Source organism: Tachyglossus aculeatus, chromosome 24, assembly GCF_015852505.1.
Source record: "Tachyglossus aculeatus isolate mTacAcu1 chromosome 24, mTacAcu1.pri, whole genome shotgun sequence".
NCBI lineage: Eukaryota > Metazoa > Chordata > Mammalia > Monotremata > Tachyglossidae > Tachyglossus > Tachyglossus aculeatus.
Window position 1 is genome coordinate 226628 of NC_052089.1, and position 16908 is coordinate 243535.

Here is a 16908-nt window from a genome sequence, read left to right on the forward strand (position 1 = left end):
AAATAAAATAAATAGAATAGATATGTACAAGTAAAATAAATAAATAAATAAATAGAGTAGCAAATATGTACAAACATATATACATATAAACAGGTGCTGTGGGGAAGGGAAGGAGGTAAGATGGGGGATGGAGAGGGGGACAAGGGGGAGAGGAAGGAAGGGGCTCAGTCTGGGAAGGCCTCCTGGAGTAGGTGAGCTCTCAGTAGGGCCTTAAAGGGAGGAAGAGAGCTAGCTTGGTGGATGGGCAGAGGCAGGGCATTCCAGGCCCTGGGGATGACGTGGGCCGGGGGTCGATGGCGGGACAGGAGAGAACGAGGTACGGTGAGGAGATTAGCGGCAGAGGAGTGGAGGGTGCGGGGTGGGCTGTTGAAGGAGAGAAGGGAGGTGAGGTAGGAGGGGGCGAGGTGATGGACAGCCTTGAAACCCAGGGTGAGGAGTTTCTGCCTGATGCGCAGATTGATTGGTAGCCACTGGAGATTTTTGAGGAGGGGAGTAACATGCCCAAACCGTTTCTGGACAAAGACTATCCGGGCAGCAGCATGAAGTATGGATTGAAGTGGGGAGAGACACGAGGATGGGAGATCAGAGAGAAGGCTGATGCAGTAGTCCAGACGGGATAGGATGAGAGCTTGAACGAGAAGGGTAGCGGTGTGGATGGAGAGGAAAGGGCAGATCTTGGTAATGTTGCGGAGCTGAGACCGGCAGGTTTTGGTGACGGCTTGGATGTGAGGGGTGAACGAGAGAGCGAGTCGAGGATGACACCAAGGTTGCGGGCTTGTGAGACGGGAAGGATGGAAGTGCCGTCAACAGAGATGGGAAAGTCAGGGAGAGGGCAGGGTAGGGCAGGGAGAGGGCAGGACATAAAGGCTTAGTCAGGGAAAGCCTCTAGGGAAAGTTGTGCCTTCAATAAGGCTTTGAAGGTTTGGAGAGTAATCTTTTTTTGTTTCTATGGTTCTCGTTAAGTACTCATTATGTGTCAAACTCTGCTCTAAGTGCTAGGGTAGGTCCAAGTCAGTTAGGTTGAACACAGTCTCTGTTCCTTATGGGGCTCACAATCTTAAGTGGGAGGGTGAACTGGCATTGAATCCCCATTTTACAGCTGAGGAAACTGAGGCAGAGTGAAGTTAAGTGACTTGCTCAAGGTCACACAGCTAGCAAACTGAAAGAGCAATTAGCAGAGCCGGGATTAGAATCCAAGTCCTCTGACTCCCGGGCCTGTTCTATTTTTGTCTAGGCTATGCTGCTTCACTGTTGGATTTAAAGAGTGAGGATGTGCCAGACAAAAGGCAGGACATGGGCAAGAGGTCGTAGGTTACATAGACAAGATCAAGTTACAGAGAGTAGATTGGCAAGAGAAGATGTGTGCGGGCTGGCTTGGAGAGCAGTGAGATGAACTAGGATGGGCAAAGTGACTGAGTGCTTTAAAGTCAATGGTAAGACATTTCCGTTTGTTTGATGGTCAGGTGGATAGGCAGTCACTGAAGATTCTTAAGGAGTGGAAAAATGGGCTGAGTGTTTTTGTAGAAAAATGATCTGCACAGCTGAGTGAAGTATGGACTAGAGTGGGGAGAGACAGCAGGAAGGGAGGTCAACAAGGAGACTGATACAGTAATCAAGACAGGATAAGATAATTGCTTGGAGTAACATCATAGCAGTTTAGATGGAGGGGAACGGATAAAATTTAGCAATGGGAACAGACAGAATTTAGTGACAGATTGAATATGTGGGTGGAATGAGAGATGGGTCAAGGATATGTCAAGGTTACAGGTTCAGGATACAGGCACATGAAATGATGGTGGTGCTGTCTACAGTGATGGGAAAATCGGGGTCAGAGGCAGGGTTTTAAGTTTCTTTGAAAGAAACTAATGAGGAATAGAGATATTCATACATAATAATCATGGTATTTGTTAAGAGCTTACTATGTGCCAGGCACCGTACTAAGCACTGGGGTGGATACAAGCAATCGGGTTGGATACAGTCCCTGTCCCACGTAAGGCTCACAGTTTCAATCCCCATTTTACAAATGAGGTAACTGAGGCACAGAGAAGTGAAGTGACTTGCCTAAAGTCACAAAGCAGACAAGGGGCAGAACCGGAATTAGAACCCATGCCTTCTGACTCCCAGGCCTGTGATCTATCCAGAAGCCTTGCTGCTTCTCAGACAGCCATCATAGACATTATTCATTCATTTAACAACAAAATTTCTACAATACAGAATGTCAGTCACAAACCTTCACTCACAAACCTTTACTTATTCATGGTCTCAGTGTGTACAACTCTTCAACGCTTTCCTGGATGCTGAGCATCTTACCTCTCCATGAGGTTTCTTCTTTCCTTGACTCCTCCCTGTACCTCTTCTCTTTCTCCCTAATGCTCTGATGCTCTGCGCTTGAATTTAACCCAGAGGGCCTTTGCAGAAATGAGAGAATTCCCAGAGCAGCAGAGGGAACAAAGAGCTATTTCCTTTCCAGCTACAGAGAGGAGTAGTTCCAACCTGAGTTCCCTGTAAACAAGCTAGACATAGAAAATGGGTTTCATTTTTTTAAAAATAGTATTTGTTAAGTACTTACTATGTGCTAGCCACTATACTAAGTGCTGGGGTATATACAGACTAATCAGGTTGGACACAGTTCATATCCCAAAACAACCATTTTACAGATGAGATAACTTGAGGCTAGAGTAATTAAGTGCTCCAGGTCACATAGCAGCTAAGTGGCAAAGATGGAATTAGAACCTAGGTCCATCTGACTTGCAGGCTTGTGCTTTACCCATTAGATGATGATGCTTCTTTCTATCAGGAGAAAACCATCAGGTTTTCCACTAGGCAGTGAGCTTGTGGTCCCACGAAACAGGTACATTAAGTCAAGTTTGACAATAATTTTCAACAAATCTCTACACAGGCCCATTCCTGTTTACAACTAATTCACCACCCCTGGGGTCCAACCTATATTATTTGATGCCTTACTCATGAAGATAGCTGATAATAACAATAATAATGATGATGGCATTTGTTAAGCACTTACTACGTGAAAATCACTGTTCTAAGCACTGTGGTACATACAAGGTAATCAGAGTGTCCCACATAGGGCTCACGGACTTCATCCCCATTTTACAGATGAGGGAACCGAGGCCCAGAGAAGTTAAGTGACTCACCCAAAGTCACACAGCTAAGTGGCAGAAGAGGGGTTAGAACCCAGGACTTCTGACTCCCAGGCCTGGGCTCTTTTCACTAAGCAACACTGATCAGCCCACTGTTGGGTAGGGACCGTCTGCATATGTTGCCAACTCGTATTTCCCAAGCGCTTAGTACAGTGCGCTGCACACAGTAAGCGCTCAATAAATGCAATTGAATGAATGAATGAATCCTCCCTGGGCTGAGATTAAGGACTCCACAGTCAATGGTTATTGGTTAAAGGTTTGCCTACATGTGGTGTCAGGTTTTTGAGGCATGGAAGAGATGGAGTTAAGGCTTCCCCACCATCAGCAAAATTTTCCGATTAAAACATTTTGTAGCAATTTTCAAGAAAGATGATGAATTGATAAATATGACTGAATTTAAGACTCTTAAAGTGTGGAGTCCCCAAGGCAACAGATGAGTATTCAGAAAGTGTTAGATTTCTACAAACTGGTTTAAAAACCAAAGAAGTTGAAAAAGTTGAAAAACCATTGATACAGCAGAATACGGGTCTAATTCTGCACTCTCCTTCAAAGATTCACTAAAATTTCATGACGAATGAGCAATATATAGCACAAACGGGAATGTCATTGCTTTTTCAGCAGTTCTGGAATGGACTCCAATTTATAACAAGTTAATCTATGGGAAAACCTTTGCTACAGTGCAACTGTTAATACTACTCCAGTGCTTTAGAACAGTGCTCAGCACATAGTAAGCACTTAATAAATACCATCATTATTATTACTACTACTACTACCACTAATAACTACGGTATTTGTTAAGCACTTACTAAGTGCCAAGCACTGTCCTAAGCACTGTAGTAGATACAAGGTAATCAGGTTGTCCCACTTGGGGCTCACAGTCTTAATTCCCACTTTATAGATGAAGTAACTGAGGCACAGAGACGTTAAGTGGCTTCCCCAAGGTCACACAACAGACAAGTGGCAGAGCCTGGATTAATTGTACTTTCCAGGGGCTTATTACGGTGCTCTGCACACAGTAAGCATTCAACGATTGAATGAATGAATTAGAACTCACATCCTCTGACTCCCAAGCCTGTGCTCATTCCACTAAGCCACACTGCTTCTCAGTACAGTTCTGTTCACAGTTCTGTTCTGTTCTCAGTACAACCATGTTTTAAAGGAACGTAAGCACTTTGTAGCCTGAAACAAGCCTGTACAAATAATGCAACAATTTTTGGGAAATGAATTAGATTAAAGATTAATGGAACAAATTATAGTTCTACAGATTTTGGTTCTGGATTGGTAGAAATAAACACTGCAAACAGTTTCTCAATATTTGGGCTAGTTATTCACTGACAGTTTTGGGGCTGTTTCTTACTGCTCTTTCAAAGCTGTGTATGCTGGATTTGCTTTTGGGGTCTAGCTGAGTCTGGTATGTTAAACTGAATGATTCATTCTGGAGTTCAACAAGCATCTCAGATGGACAGGGAGAATAAATGGTACAATCCCCCTAAATTATGTTTCTTGAGGGCAGAGATCATGTCTACCTGTTATGTTGTGCTTTCCCAAATGTGCAGTGCTTTGCACAGAGTAAGCACTCACTTAATGACACTGATTGGTTGACTGATGTAATTAGGGCTATCATCTGCCAGATGATAATGACCCAAAGATCAAAGTCAAAGGGCAGGGATGCCAGAGTCGCATTCCCTAAGTAATAAAATCTGATGATGTTCACCAGAACCAACATTCATTCACAAGATCATCCTGAAATTTGAGGCCTTCAATAAAAATTCCAGTGGAATAAGTGCAGGGAGGAAAAAAGTGTGAATAGTCTAATAAGCTAAAAATAAGGGTAAGAAACAAAGGAAAAATACAGAAACATAAATCCTAAATATAATGGTGATGGTACCTTTCAAGTGTTTGCTCTATGCTAAACAGTGTGCTAAACACTGGCATAGATAAATGATAATCGGATTGGACACAGTTCCTGTCACACATTGGGCTCACAATCTAAGAGGGAGGGAGAATGGAAATTTTATCCTCATTTTGCAGATGCATAGAAAAGCTAAGTGACTCGTTTAAAATGACACAGCATTCAAATGGTACAGTGAGGATTCCGAGTACGGTGTTCTTTCTTTTAGGCCATAGAAATGCAAAGCTGTAAAATATCCCCCAAATTTTAACTAAAGCAACCTTTTAAAGACATCAGTAAAACATGAGACTTTAAGAAAGAGCTTCATGCAGGCTATAAAGTCATCCCAGCCATGCCAATAAAAGCAAAAACGATATATTTTTCTAATGTACCACTGTAACAGATGAAATTACCTTTGTGCTGAACCATATGCACCACCTGTTGCATTTTAGCGGCTATACGTGCTCACATGGTGTGAACAAGGCCTTTACTCTGAAATTCATATTCATTCATTCATTCAATCCTATTTATTGGGCACTTACTTTGTGCAAAACACTGTTCTAAGCCCTTAACTCCCCCACCATCCCATTGAATTTTCAGGTCCTGGTCAGGGTAGAGATTGTGTCTCCCAAGTGCTTTGCATAGTGCTCTTCACACACTAAGCGATCAGTAAATACTATTGATTGGCCCTTTTTTGAGTATCACCTTATTAAAATTTTGGATATGTCCTGTGTTCATTTTACCACCATAATTTGTATCAATTCTTTCCTTACAAGCATAACACTCACCTCTGAATGAGGAAAAGAGTACCTCAAGGCCACAAAGGGATTAATGGAGTTTAAATAGAGTTGTACCAGAGGTGTTAGTATTTGGGGCTGGGGACATCAGGGGACTGAATCTCTTGGAGCTCTAAGTCAGACAAAAAACCATTTGATATGCAACAATTTTTTTTTTCCAGAATGTACTTTAACAGTTAATCCTGGAAGGCTGTTAAAAGTACTTTTCAAGAAAATGAACTGACATGTTCCTGTACTTAAATAACCTACTTTTTCAAAAAATATTGCCAACTAAAATTGTCTTGATGCAATTAAGCTCTTTCTATATGTGTATATTTTCCATAGTTGAAGTTGTTTCCAGTCTTGCTTTTACTAAACTTTTGCAAACTTGAAGATCTTTATGAATTTATCCTCAACTTTCTTTCACATAATCATCTTTTTTAAAAAAGAAAATCATCTTTTAAAAGAAAGTTTCCAATTTTCTAATTCTTGAGTCATCTAATTCCCCTGGGATTTTCTTCCATATCTCCTCATGCATGCAAAGACCCAAATTGGATTAAGTAGAATTCTGGTGGTCAAACTCTGTTAGGGGCATTGTTTCATATATTTTCATGTGGCACACTGAACCCAAGGGAGAAGAAAGATTAGGAGTCACACGGAGTCTTTGCAGCACATCATGTACAAGAGAAGTTCAGGGAGCAGCCCCGAGACCTCCAGAGTATTGAAGATGGCCAGGTCTCCTGTCTCAAGTGACAAAATTATTTCAATCTCGTCATAAAGTGTGGGGTAGTGGTTAAAGCATGGGTTTAGGAATCAAAGAATTTGTATTCTAATCCCAGGTCCACCATTAACCTGCTCTGTGATTTTGGCCAAGTTACTTAATTTCTCCATGGCTTAATTTCCTTATTTGTAAAATGGGGAACTAATTTCATGTTCTCCAGACTTAATTGGACACTGAGGTCTTTGTGGGACAGGGAATGTAAACCATCTGATAATGGTATTTATTGTGCACTTACTGTGTGCAGAGAACTGCACAAAACATTTGGCAGAGTACAATTAAGTGTGTATTATGATTATTTAGGGACTGTCGGTAAGTCAGTCAATCATATTTATTGACTGCTTACTGTGTGAAGAGCACTGTACTAAACGCTTGGCAGAGTACAATATAACAATAGAACAGACTTGTTCCCTATCCACAACGAGCTTACAATCTAGAGGGACTGTGAAACAAGAAGCAATTGAATAGAATGCTGGTAGTTTGTGCATTGGTTTTTGTGCACAGGTTTGAGAAGCAGTGTGCCTTAGTTGATAGAGCGCGGACCTGGGATTCAGAAGGTCATGGGTTCTAATCCCAGCTGTGCCACATGTCTGCTATGTGACCTTGGGCCAGTAACTTCCCTTAGCCTGGGCCTCAGGTACCTCATCTGTAAAATAGGCAGTAAGACTGGAAGTCGGACAGGGACTGTCTACCTAATATTCATTTATTCATTCAATCGCATTCATTGAGGGCTTACTGTGAGCAGAGCCCGTATCTACATAGTAGAACAGTGCTTGGCACATAGTAAGTGCTTAACAAGTACCATAATCCTCATCATCAGTACCTACCACACATCTTTGTCCCTAGCTGTTGTGTAATATGTAGGGATGTAATATGTTGTGGAGAGTATGGTGGAACCTGGCAAACAATTCTATGCTGTGCGATAGAACAGGTATCCAGGGTAGCCAACTCAGAAGTTGCCTGTGCCAGCACTGTCCATGTTAATCAGATATTTAGACTGTAAACACTAAATTTGAGAAGCAGCATGACCTAGTGGAAAGAGCACGGGCTTTGGAGTCAGAGGTGATGGGTTCAAATCCCAGCCTTGCCAACTGTCAGCTGTGTGACTTAGGGCAAGTCACTTAACTTCTCTGTGCCTCAGTTACCTCATCTGTAAAATGTGGATTAAGATTGTGAGCCCCCCATGGGACAATCTGATCTCCTTATAACCTCCCTAGCGCTTAGAACAGTGTTTTGCATACAGTAAGTGCTTAATAAATGCCATTATTATTATTATTATTATTATTAATGAACTCACATCATCTAAACTGTAATCTCGCTGTGGGCAGGGAATGTGTCTGTTTATTGTTATATTGTACTGTCCCAAGTGCTTAGTACAGTGCTCTGCACACAGTAAGCTCTCAATAAATAAAATTAACTGAATGACTGATTTTATGATTGCTACCGAGCTTGTCCACTATGTCAGATACTTTAGGTGGTTCTATTTATCAGGAAACGTAACCCCAGAAGTTTCCCTACGTATGTTGGTCTCACCCCCACCCTATCTCAGTGAGATGTGAGTCAGAACTGGGAAGGGGCAGGGCTTTAATAGTCAAAATTAAGCAAAGACAAGAAATCAATCAACTAATCAGTCAATGATATTTATTGAGAACTTACTGTGTGCAGAGCATTGTATTCAGTGCTTGGGAAAGTAATAATAATCATAACTGTGGTATTTGTTAAGCACTTACTACATGCCAGGCAGGATACAAGCAAGTCATGTTGGACACAGTCCCTGTCCCATATCAAGCTCAAGTTTTAATACAGTACAATAGAGTTCATAGACATGATCCCTGCCCACAAGGAGCTTAGAGTCTACAGAGAAGAATACAGAAGTTTATAGCTTATAGCAATTAGTAAAGTACTTTGCATACAGTAAGTGCTCAGTACATACCACTGATTGAGAAGAGTTTACAAAAAGATAAGCAGAAGTGGCAAGCATGTCAGCCTCCCAAACAACCTGATAGGTGAGCCGCTGCCCTGGGAACATGTGGTACCCCACACCCCATCTACCATTCCAGGGACTCCTTTCCAAGCTGGTTGCTCCATTTCGGTGGGAGGAAAAGAAGCAGTAACAGCAGCAGCAGGCTGTTTCCACGGAGCAGGGAGAACCCATTTTTGGGTAGGGACCGTTTCTATATGTTGCTGATTTCTACTTCCCAAGCGCTTGGTACAGTGCTCTGCACACAGGAAGAGCTCAATAAATATGATTGAATGAATGAAATACAATTGAATGAGTGAATGAGTGAATGCTGGGAAGGCCTCTGCTGGGGCCATCACTCTGAATAAAACTCTTAGCTGTGAGAAGACAGAAACTCTGCTCTTCTAGCTAAACGTCTTACAACTTTTGTTTAATCTTGTACTTTTCCCAGTCCTTGTCTTTTATATTGAATGTGCGGTTTTTTATTGTCCTATTTTCTCCTTATGTGTCAGGAGCCAGCCCTTTTTTCCCCTTTATTTCTAGATTGTGACCCTCTTGAGAGGTAATTCTCACCCACGTATTTTTTATGGTATTTGTTCAGCAGCTACCATGTGTCAGATACTGTACTAAGTGCTGGGTTAGATACAAGATAATCAGGTTGGACACAGTCTATGTCCACATGGGGATCACAGTCTTATTTCCTGTTTTACTGATGAGAACAGTGAGGCACAGAGAATCTAAGTGACTTGACCAAGGTCACAAAGCAGACAAGTGGCAGAGCTGGTATTAGAACCCAGGACTTTCTGACTCCAGGACAATGCTCTATCCACTAGGCCATGCTGCTTCTCAACATTTAGTCATTTTTCACACACAAGTGCAAAATAAATTTTATTAATAATAATAATAATTATAATGATCAATCAATCAAATGCCTATTGTGAATAACATCCTTGAACCAATCACTTGCCAGAGTACAACAGGGGTAAAAGACACCATCTCTGTCATTAAGGACTCTTTACTACAAGGAGGAAATTATTCAAATGTATTTACCATTATGAGAAAAGGATAATGGAAACATAGATAAGTGTGTAAAATGGAAAAGTAGACATAATGATAAATACTTAAGTGGCAGAGAGTAAATAACAGAGTACCAAGAACTGTGGCTTAGTGGCAAGTGCCCAGATGTGGGAGTCAGAAATGGCAGGCTATAATCCTGGCTCCACCCCCTGCCTGCTGTATGACCTCGGGCAAGTCACTTAACTTCCCTGTGCCTCAGTTCCCTCATCTTTAAAGTGGGGATTAAGACTGTGAGCCCCACTTCGGACAACCTGATTACCTTGCCTCTGCCCCAGCACTTAGAACAGTGCTTGGCACATTGTAAGTGCTTAACAAATACCATCACTTTTATTATTACTACTATAAGTGCTGAGGCAATTGTTGTGAGGATGTGATCTGGGGAGAAGGAAAGTAATTGGGGAAAGCTTCCTGGAAGAGGTGGCTTTTAAAATGTACATTAAAGATAAGGGACTGGCAGCTTTAAAGGGGGAGACTTTGATACTACCAGTAAATAAAGATCTTGGCGTTTGCTTCATAATTGTGGCTGCCCTGAGGAGCTGCTTAATATTTAGAAGCTACTGTACAGTGGTCTCGCTGATCATGGTAGACCTGGTGTTGCCTTGTTTATCCTGTTCCCCATCAGGGATGAGGTAAAGCAGGGGTACATCATGGGTACATCCCCGTTTGATTTATGATAATTAGGAGGATGACAAGGAATTGCTGGGAAACTCTTTTCATTCAGTAGGCTAAGGGTGTCACCAAAAGTCCTAGAGGGAGTTGTTTATAGGATGCTGCATGCAGATACCTTCGGCACATAAGCTATATTTGATCCTTCCTGGAAGCAAATATGAATCTCCAGACTCAGTATGAAATGTTAATCCAGATTTATTAAATATACCTCACGTGCAATCAATTTCTTATTCAAATAGAAAACCATTCCCTACACTGGGATTTTTGGCCATAGGTACTTACTATTGGCTTAGTCTGTAATGAGTGCTTCCTCCTGGACTCGATGTGCTCTGACTGTTGTGTAGCCATCTGTTGTTGTCTTATCCTATCAAGTCATGTCCGACCCATAATGATGCCATGGACACATCTCTCCCAGAACGCCCTACCTCCACCTGCAATCATTCTGGTAGTGTATCCATAGAGTTTTCTTGGTAAAAATATGGAAACAGTTAGCCACCGCCTCCTTCTGTGCCATAAACCTGAATGTTCACTCTCGACTCTCTCCCTTGCTGCTGCTGCCCAGCTCAGGTGAGTTTTGACTTGTGGCAGATTGCCTTCCACTCCCTAGCCACTGCCCAAGCTAGGAATGGAATGGATATGCCTCTGTTTGACTTTCCCTCCCCTAGTCGAGACTGGTAGAATACTGGAAACTCACCAAGTGTGACCCTGACTGGTGAGGCATCTATAGCCCACTGCTTTTTCCAGGCTTTGTGTCCCAAATCGTCTGGAAATGGCTGAACCCCATCTCATTGAATCGAATTCACCAACTCCTTAATCTCAGTAGGCTAATGTTCTCTTTGCTATTCATCATTTTTGCTATGAAATCTTCACACTCTTGACACAACCCTATGTAAGAGCCTACAAAGAGCCTAAGATCCTCCCAGACTAAGCCCCCCAATTTCCTCTGCTCCTCCTCCCCTCCCCATCACCCTGACATTCTTCCTCTACTCTACTCCCTCCCTGCCCCACAGCACTTGTGTATATATGTACATATTTATTATTTTATTTATTTTATTAATGATGGATATATATATATATGATTCTATTTATTTATATTGATGCTATTGTTGCCTGTTTACTTGTTTTGATGTCATTCTCTCCCCTTCTAGACTACTAGCCCATTGTTGGGCAGTGATTGTCTTTGTTGCCAAATTGTACATTCCAAGCACTTAATCAATCAATCAATCAATCAATCAATCGTATTTATTGAGCGCTTACTGTGTGCAGAGCACTGTACTAAGCGCTTGGGAAATACAAGTTGGCAACATATAGAGACAGTCCCTACCCAACAGTGGGCTCACAGTCTAAAAGGGGGAGACAGAGAACAAAACCAAACATACTAACAAAATAAAATAAATAGAATAGATATGTACAAGTAAAATAAATAAATGAATAAATCGAGTAATAAATACGTACAAACATGTATACATATATACAGGCGCTGTGGGGAAGGGTAGGAGGTAAGATGAGGGGAATGGAGAGGTGGACAAGGGGGAAAGGAAGGAAGGGGCTCAGTCTGGGAAGGCCTCCTGGAGGAGGTGAGCTCTCAGTAGGGCCTTGAAGGGAGGAAGAGAGCTAGCTTGGTGGATGGGCAGAGGGAGGGCATTCCAGGCCCGGGGGATGACGTGGGCCGGGGGTCGATGGCGGGACAGGCGAGAAGGAGGCACGGTGAGGAGATTAGCAGCAGGGGAGTGGAGGGTACGTGGTGGGCTGTAGAAGGAGAGAAGGGAGGTGAGGTAGGAGGGGGCAAGGTGATGGAGAGCCTTGAAGCTGAGGTGAGGAGTTTCTGCCTGATGCAGATTGATTGGTAGCCACTGGAGTACTAGATAAATACGATTGAGTGAATGAATGAATACGAAGGAAAAATAGGGCTTAACTCACATCTTCTCCATCTCTTATAGCCCTACTCTCTCTGCCGTCCCAACAATCTTTTCCACTGATGCCCAACATAAAGTCTTTTCACTTTCACCTCGCACTCATGGGGTGACACTATTGTAAGGGACCCTGTTTCTTCACTTACCCACAACTGGATAATATCACTTCCCTGCCAGAATGATTAAGGAGCTTCTGTGGTTTATAATGAAGTCATTCCCATCCTGAATCCTTTGCTCTACAACCTGAAGAAGAAAGACAGTAAAAAAGCTCTCCCGAGACTAATGAAGAGAAAAGTCTTTTCTCTAGGGACACTTGCCTTAGAATGCTAAAAAAAAATGAAATTGAACCATCTTCCTGTAATCATTAAATTCTGCTGCTTAGAAAATCTCTCCTGTTTTGGAGAGCTTGCTACTTCTCTATACGTTGTTTGTTTTCAGTATGGACTATTTGGCCACTGGAGTGTGGGATGTGTTCTTGTCAGTCTCTGCTGGTAATTTGCTTCAAGCAGTGCAAACGGAATTGATGAAGTTGCTGTATATACTGTCCATGTGGTGTCCCCTCTTCATGGTCATTCAGTTGTATTTATTAAACACTTACTGTGTGCAGAGCACTGTACTGAGTGCTTGGGAGAGTGCAATATAAAAATTAACAGACACATTCCCTGCTCACAGTGAGCTTACCGTCTACAGGACCTTACAGTCTAACAATATTGTGTTGACAATTGAACCTCAGATATCAAATCTTTGCTGGCATCCCTTTCTTTCCAGAGCCAATGTTCCAATCAATCAGTCAATCAATCAACCAATAGCATTTATTAAGCACTTACTGTATGCAGAGCACTATGCTAAGTGCTTGGGTGACTATGATATAACAGAGTTGGTATATATATTCCCTGCTCACAATGAGCTTACATTCTAGAGGAAGAGACAGACATTAATATAAATAAACAAATTACAGATATGCATATAAGTGCTGTTGGGCTGAGGATGCATAAATAAAGGTTACAAATCCAAATGCAACACTCCAAATGCTGAACAGCTCAAGCCTATGCATCTAGACGCATAGCCATCAATAATGATAGTTGTGTATTTGTTAAGCACTTACTTTGGGCCAAGCACTGTACTAATCACTGGGGTAGGTAGATGGTAATAATAATGATAATAATAATAGCAAATACTATTACTATTACTATTACAGTTACTGTTAATCACTGTACTAAATGCTGGGGTAGATACAAGGTATTCAGGTCAAACACAGTCCCTGTCTCATGTGGGTCTCACATTCTAAGGGGGAGGGAGAATAGTTATTGAATCCCCATTTTACAAATGAGGAATTAGACACAGAGAAGTTAATCAATGATATTTATTAACTGCTTGCTGTGTGTAGAGCACTCTACTGAGTGCTTGGAAGAGTTCAGCTCAATATAGTTGGCAGACGAGATCCTCTCCCTCCAGACGTTTACCATGTAAGGTAATAATAATAATAATTCTGGTATGTGCTTGTCTTGTCATATGCTGTCGAGTCAACTCCAACCGATAGCGGCACCATGGACACCTCTATCCCAGAATGACCCACCTCCATCTGCAATCGTTCTAGTAGTGGATCCATAGAGTTTTCTTGGTAAAAATCCAGAAGTGGTTTACTATTGCCTCCTTCCATGAAGTAAACTCGAATGTCCACCCTCAAATCTCTCCTGTGCTGCTGCTGCCCAGCACAGTGAGATTTGACTTGTAACAGATTGTCTTCCACTAGCTAGCCACTGCCCAAGCTAGGAATGAAATGGATATGCCTCTGCTTGACGCTACCCCCTGCCCCCCTCCCCATAGTTGATACTGGTACAGTATTGGAAACACTCCAGGTGAGACCCAAAGAGGGATTGGTATGTGCTAATCTCTAAGCACTGAGGTGAATACAAGCAAGTCGGGTTGGACACAATCTCTGTCCCACCTGGGGCTCACAGTCTCATTCCCCATTTTACAGATGAGGTAACTGAGGTCCAGGGAAGTGAAGTGACTTGTCCAAGGTCACACTGCACTCAGGTCACACAGCAGGCGAGTGGTGGAACTGTGATTAGAACGCTTTCTGATTCTCAGGCTCTTATGTTATTTTCACTTGGCCACTCTGAACAGCATTTGGTGAAAGCCTGCACTTCAGGGAGCAGAATTAAGCTGCCCGCCATCAATGGATAGCATTTCGAGCAGGAGTTAGGAAACTGGACTTGGTTGAAGTACGATGTCAGTGTTTTTCAGGCTGTCAGCCCAAAGCTTTCAGGGGTTCATCAATGAGAGTATTTGCAATCATTGTCTTTGCATAAAGGCCCTGCAAATTCAAGAGTCCACCTCCTAGGAAATTCTGTATATAGCTGCCAAATTCCATATTTAGTATGTGTCACTCAGCAACACTGTGAACATTATGGTGAAAAGCATCAGTGCAATGGTTAACACCATTTGTGACAGCAAAAGGTGTCCGTTAAATAGCTTTTATCCAGAACTTTGACTGCCATTCCAATAAAGTGTGACCATATGCTGATAATAAATTTGGGAAAGCCAAACTTGAGCAGGATGACCCCCAGGTCTTCAGCATTTACAAAATGAAAAGAGGCTTTCCCTGGTCAATGAAGACCATGTACAGGTCCTATTTTGAAAGAGAAGAATCAAGGTCAATCATGCAAACCATGAGAAGCAGCACAGCTTAGTGGGTAGAGCACAGGCCAGAGAGTCAGAAGGACGTGGGTCCTAATCCTGGCTCTTCCACTTGTCTGCTATGTGACCCTGGGCAAGTCATTTTACTTCACTGTTCTTCAGTTACCTCATCTGTAAAATGGTGATGAAAACTGTGAGCCCCAAATGAGACAGGGACTGTGTTCAACCTAATTACCTTGTAGTTTATTACAACTCTGCACCCGGTACAGTGACTGGCAGATGGTAAATTATTAACAAATATTTTAAAAAAATTAAAAAAAGTAAAAAGTCTCATTTTTCTGTAATGCAGAGATTACAAGCTCATAAAACATTTCAACAAAGAACATTCACATGATAGGGTATGTCCCAAGTCTGCTGCCACGCCTGGGGTTTATCTATTTCATCCAACACATCACATTTTCTCTAAATTGATTAATGTATCTGCAGAACATCCCCAAATTTCCTAATAGTGTCCTATCCAAAAAACCTAGAGAAATCACACATTTTGGAGAAACACAGTGCACTTGGGTCTATCTTGCTCTGAACTTTTGTCTTTGAAAAACTTTCTCATATACTTACTTTGGAAATGACCCATTTGACCAATTTAATCCCGGCCTCAGGAGAAACAAAGTTCGTTTGGTTACTGACTTTCTGCTGGAGAGATGTTCTGAGGTTCAACAGAGGGAGAGGCTGTCAGCACTGTGTTGAACAGATCAGAAACTGACACTGCCCAGAATCCTTATAAATAATGCTGGCATGATCTTTCCTTGGAAATGGCTAGTGCAGTTTTGGATTTAATCTGAATATTTTATTTGCCCAGGGAAAGAGGATAGGAAAGCACATGAAAAATTTATGACTGAAATTAAATCAGATGATAAAAGATTTAAATCAGAGGGCTTTGATACTTCTTGGGAACTAAATCCATTTAGTAGCAAAGGAAAATCTGCAATGGCAAACTAGTAGAGAGAGGTTTCATGGAGAATGTTATCAACTTCCTCTGAATAACGTGATTCTTGGAGGGATGCATTTTCTTTAACCCCACAATGATAATTTAATGCTCACAAATGGGCAACAATTTGATATTATATCATATTAGTAGACTTAAAAAAACCTTCTGATGGCATCCTTCTCTTTTTAAAGAACATCAAAAAAATTTCCTTTAATATATGGCATTTTTTATACTCATTCTCCTTTTGGAAAGATCCCATTGACTAAGGAGAGTTGGAATTTCAAGTAGACCCTTTCCTTAACTCTGTCATATCACCTAATCAGAATTGGCAACCACTATAAAAGGTAAGTGATTATGTCTCTGTGATTATGTCTCTGCTCAGTTACAATTCTGTAGTAAAAGTTGTATGATTATATACTGGTGTCCTGGAAAGTTTACATAATAACTAGGCTCCTAGAGTTTTGTAAAAAGTCTTGAAATGGCAACCAAAGTATAAATTAAAGTTAAACCCCTCAAAATTTCTTCATGATGTAACCTGATTCATTTAAACAAAAGGACAAATTTGACTTCAGTTAATTGAAAATTTGAGGAAGAAGGATAAACATATCAGCTTCACTATAGAGATTTTTGTAAGTTAATGCCATATGTGTGATTTCTAAATGAAGTAATTCTTTTTTAAAAGTTCAGCTGAAATTTCCAGAGTGAGCTTCAGAGTTTACAATAATGCAACTTGTATGATCATCATCATTATCAGTGGTATTCATGGGGAGCTTACTAGTTATAGAGCACTATACTAAGCGCTTGGGAGAGTACAATTCAACTGTGTTGGTGGACACATTCCCCGCCCACGATGAGCCTACAGTCTACATGGGAAGACAGACATCAGTATAAATAAATTATTCGCTATATGTAATTTAAAGACATATATATATATATCTACAGGAGGTAGATCCCTCTGGCTCTGCTATCATAATGGAAGTTGTGTTGAGACGTAAGAAGGGAGACTATCGCCGCCAGCCTGCATTCATCAAAGATAATAATAATAATAATAATAA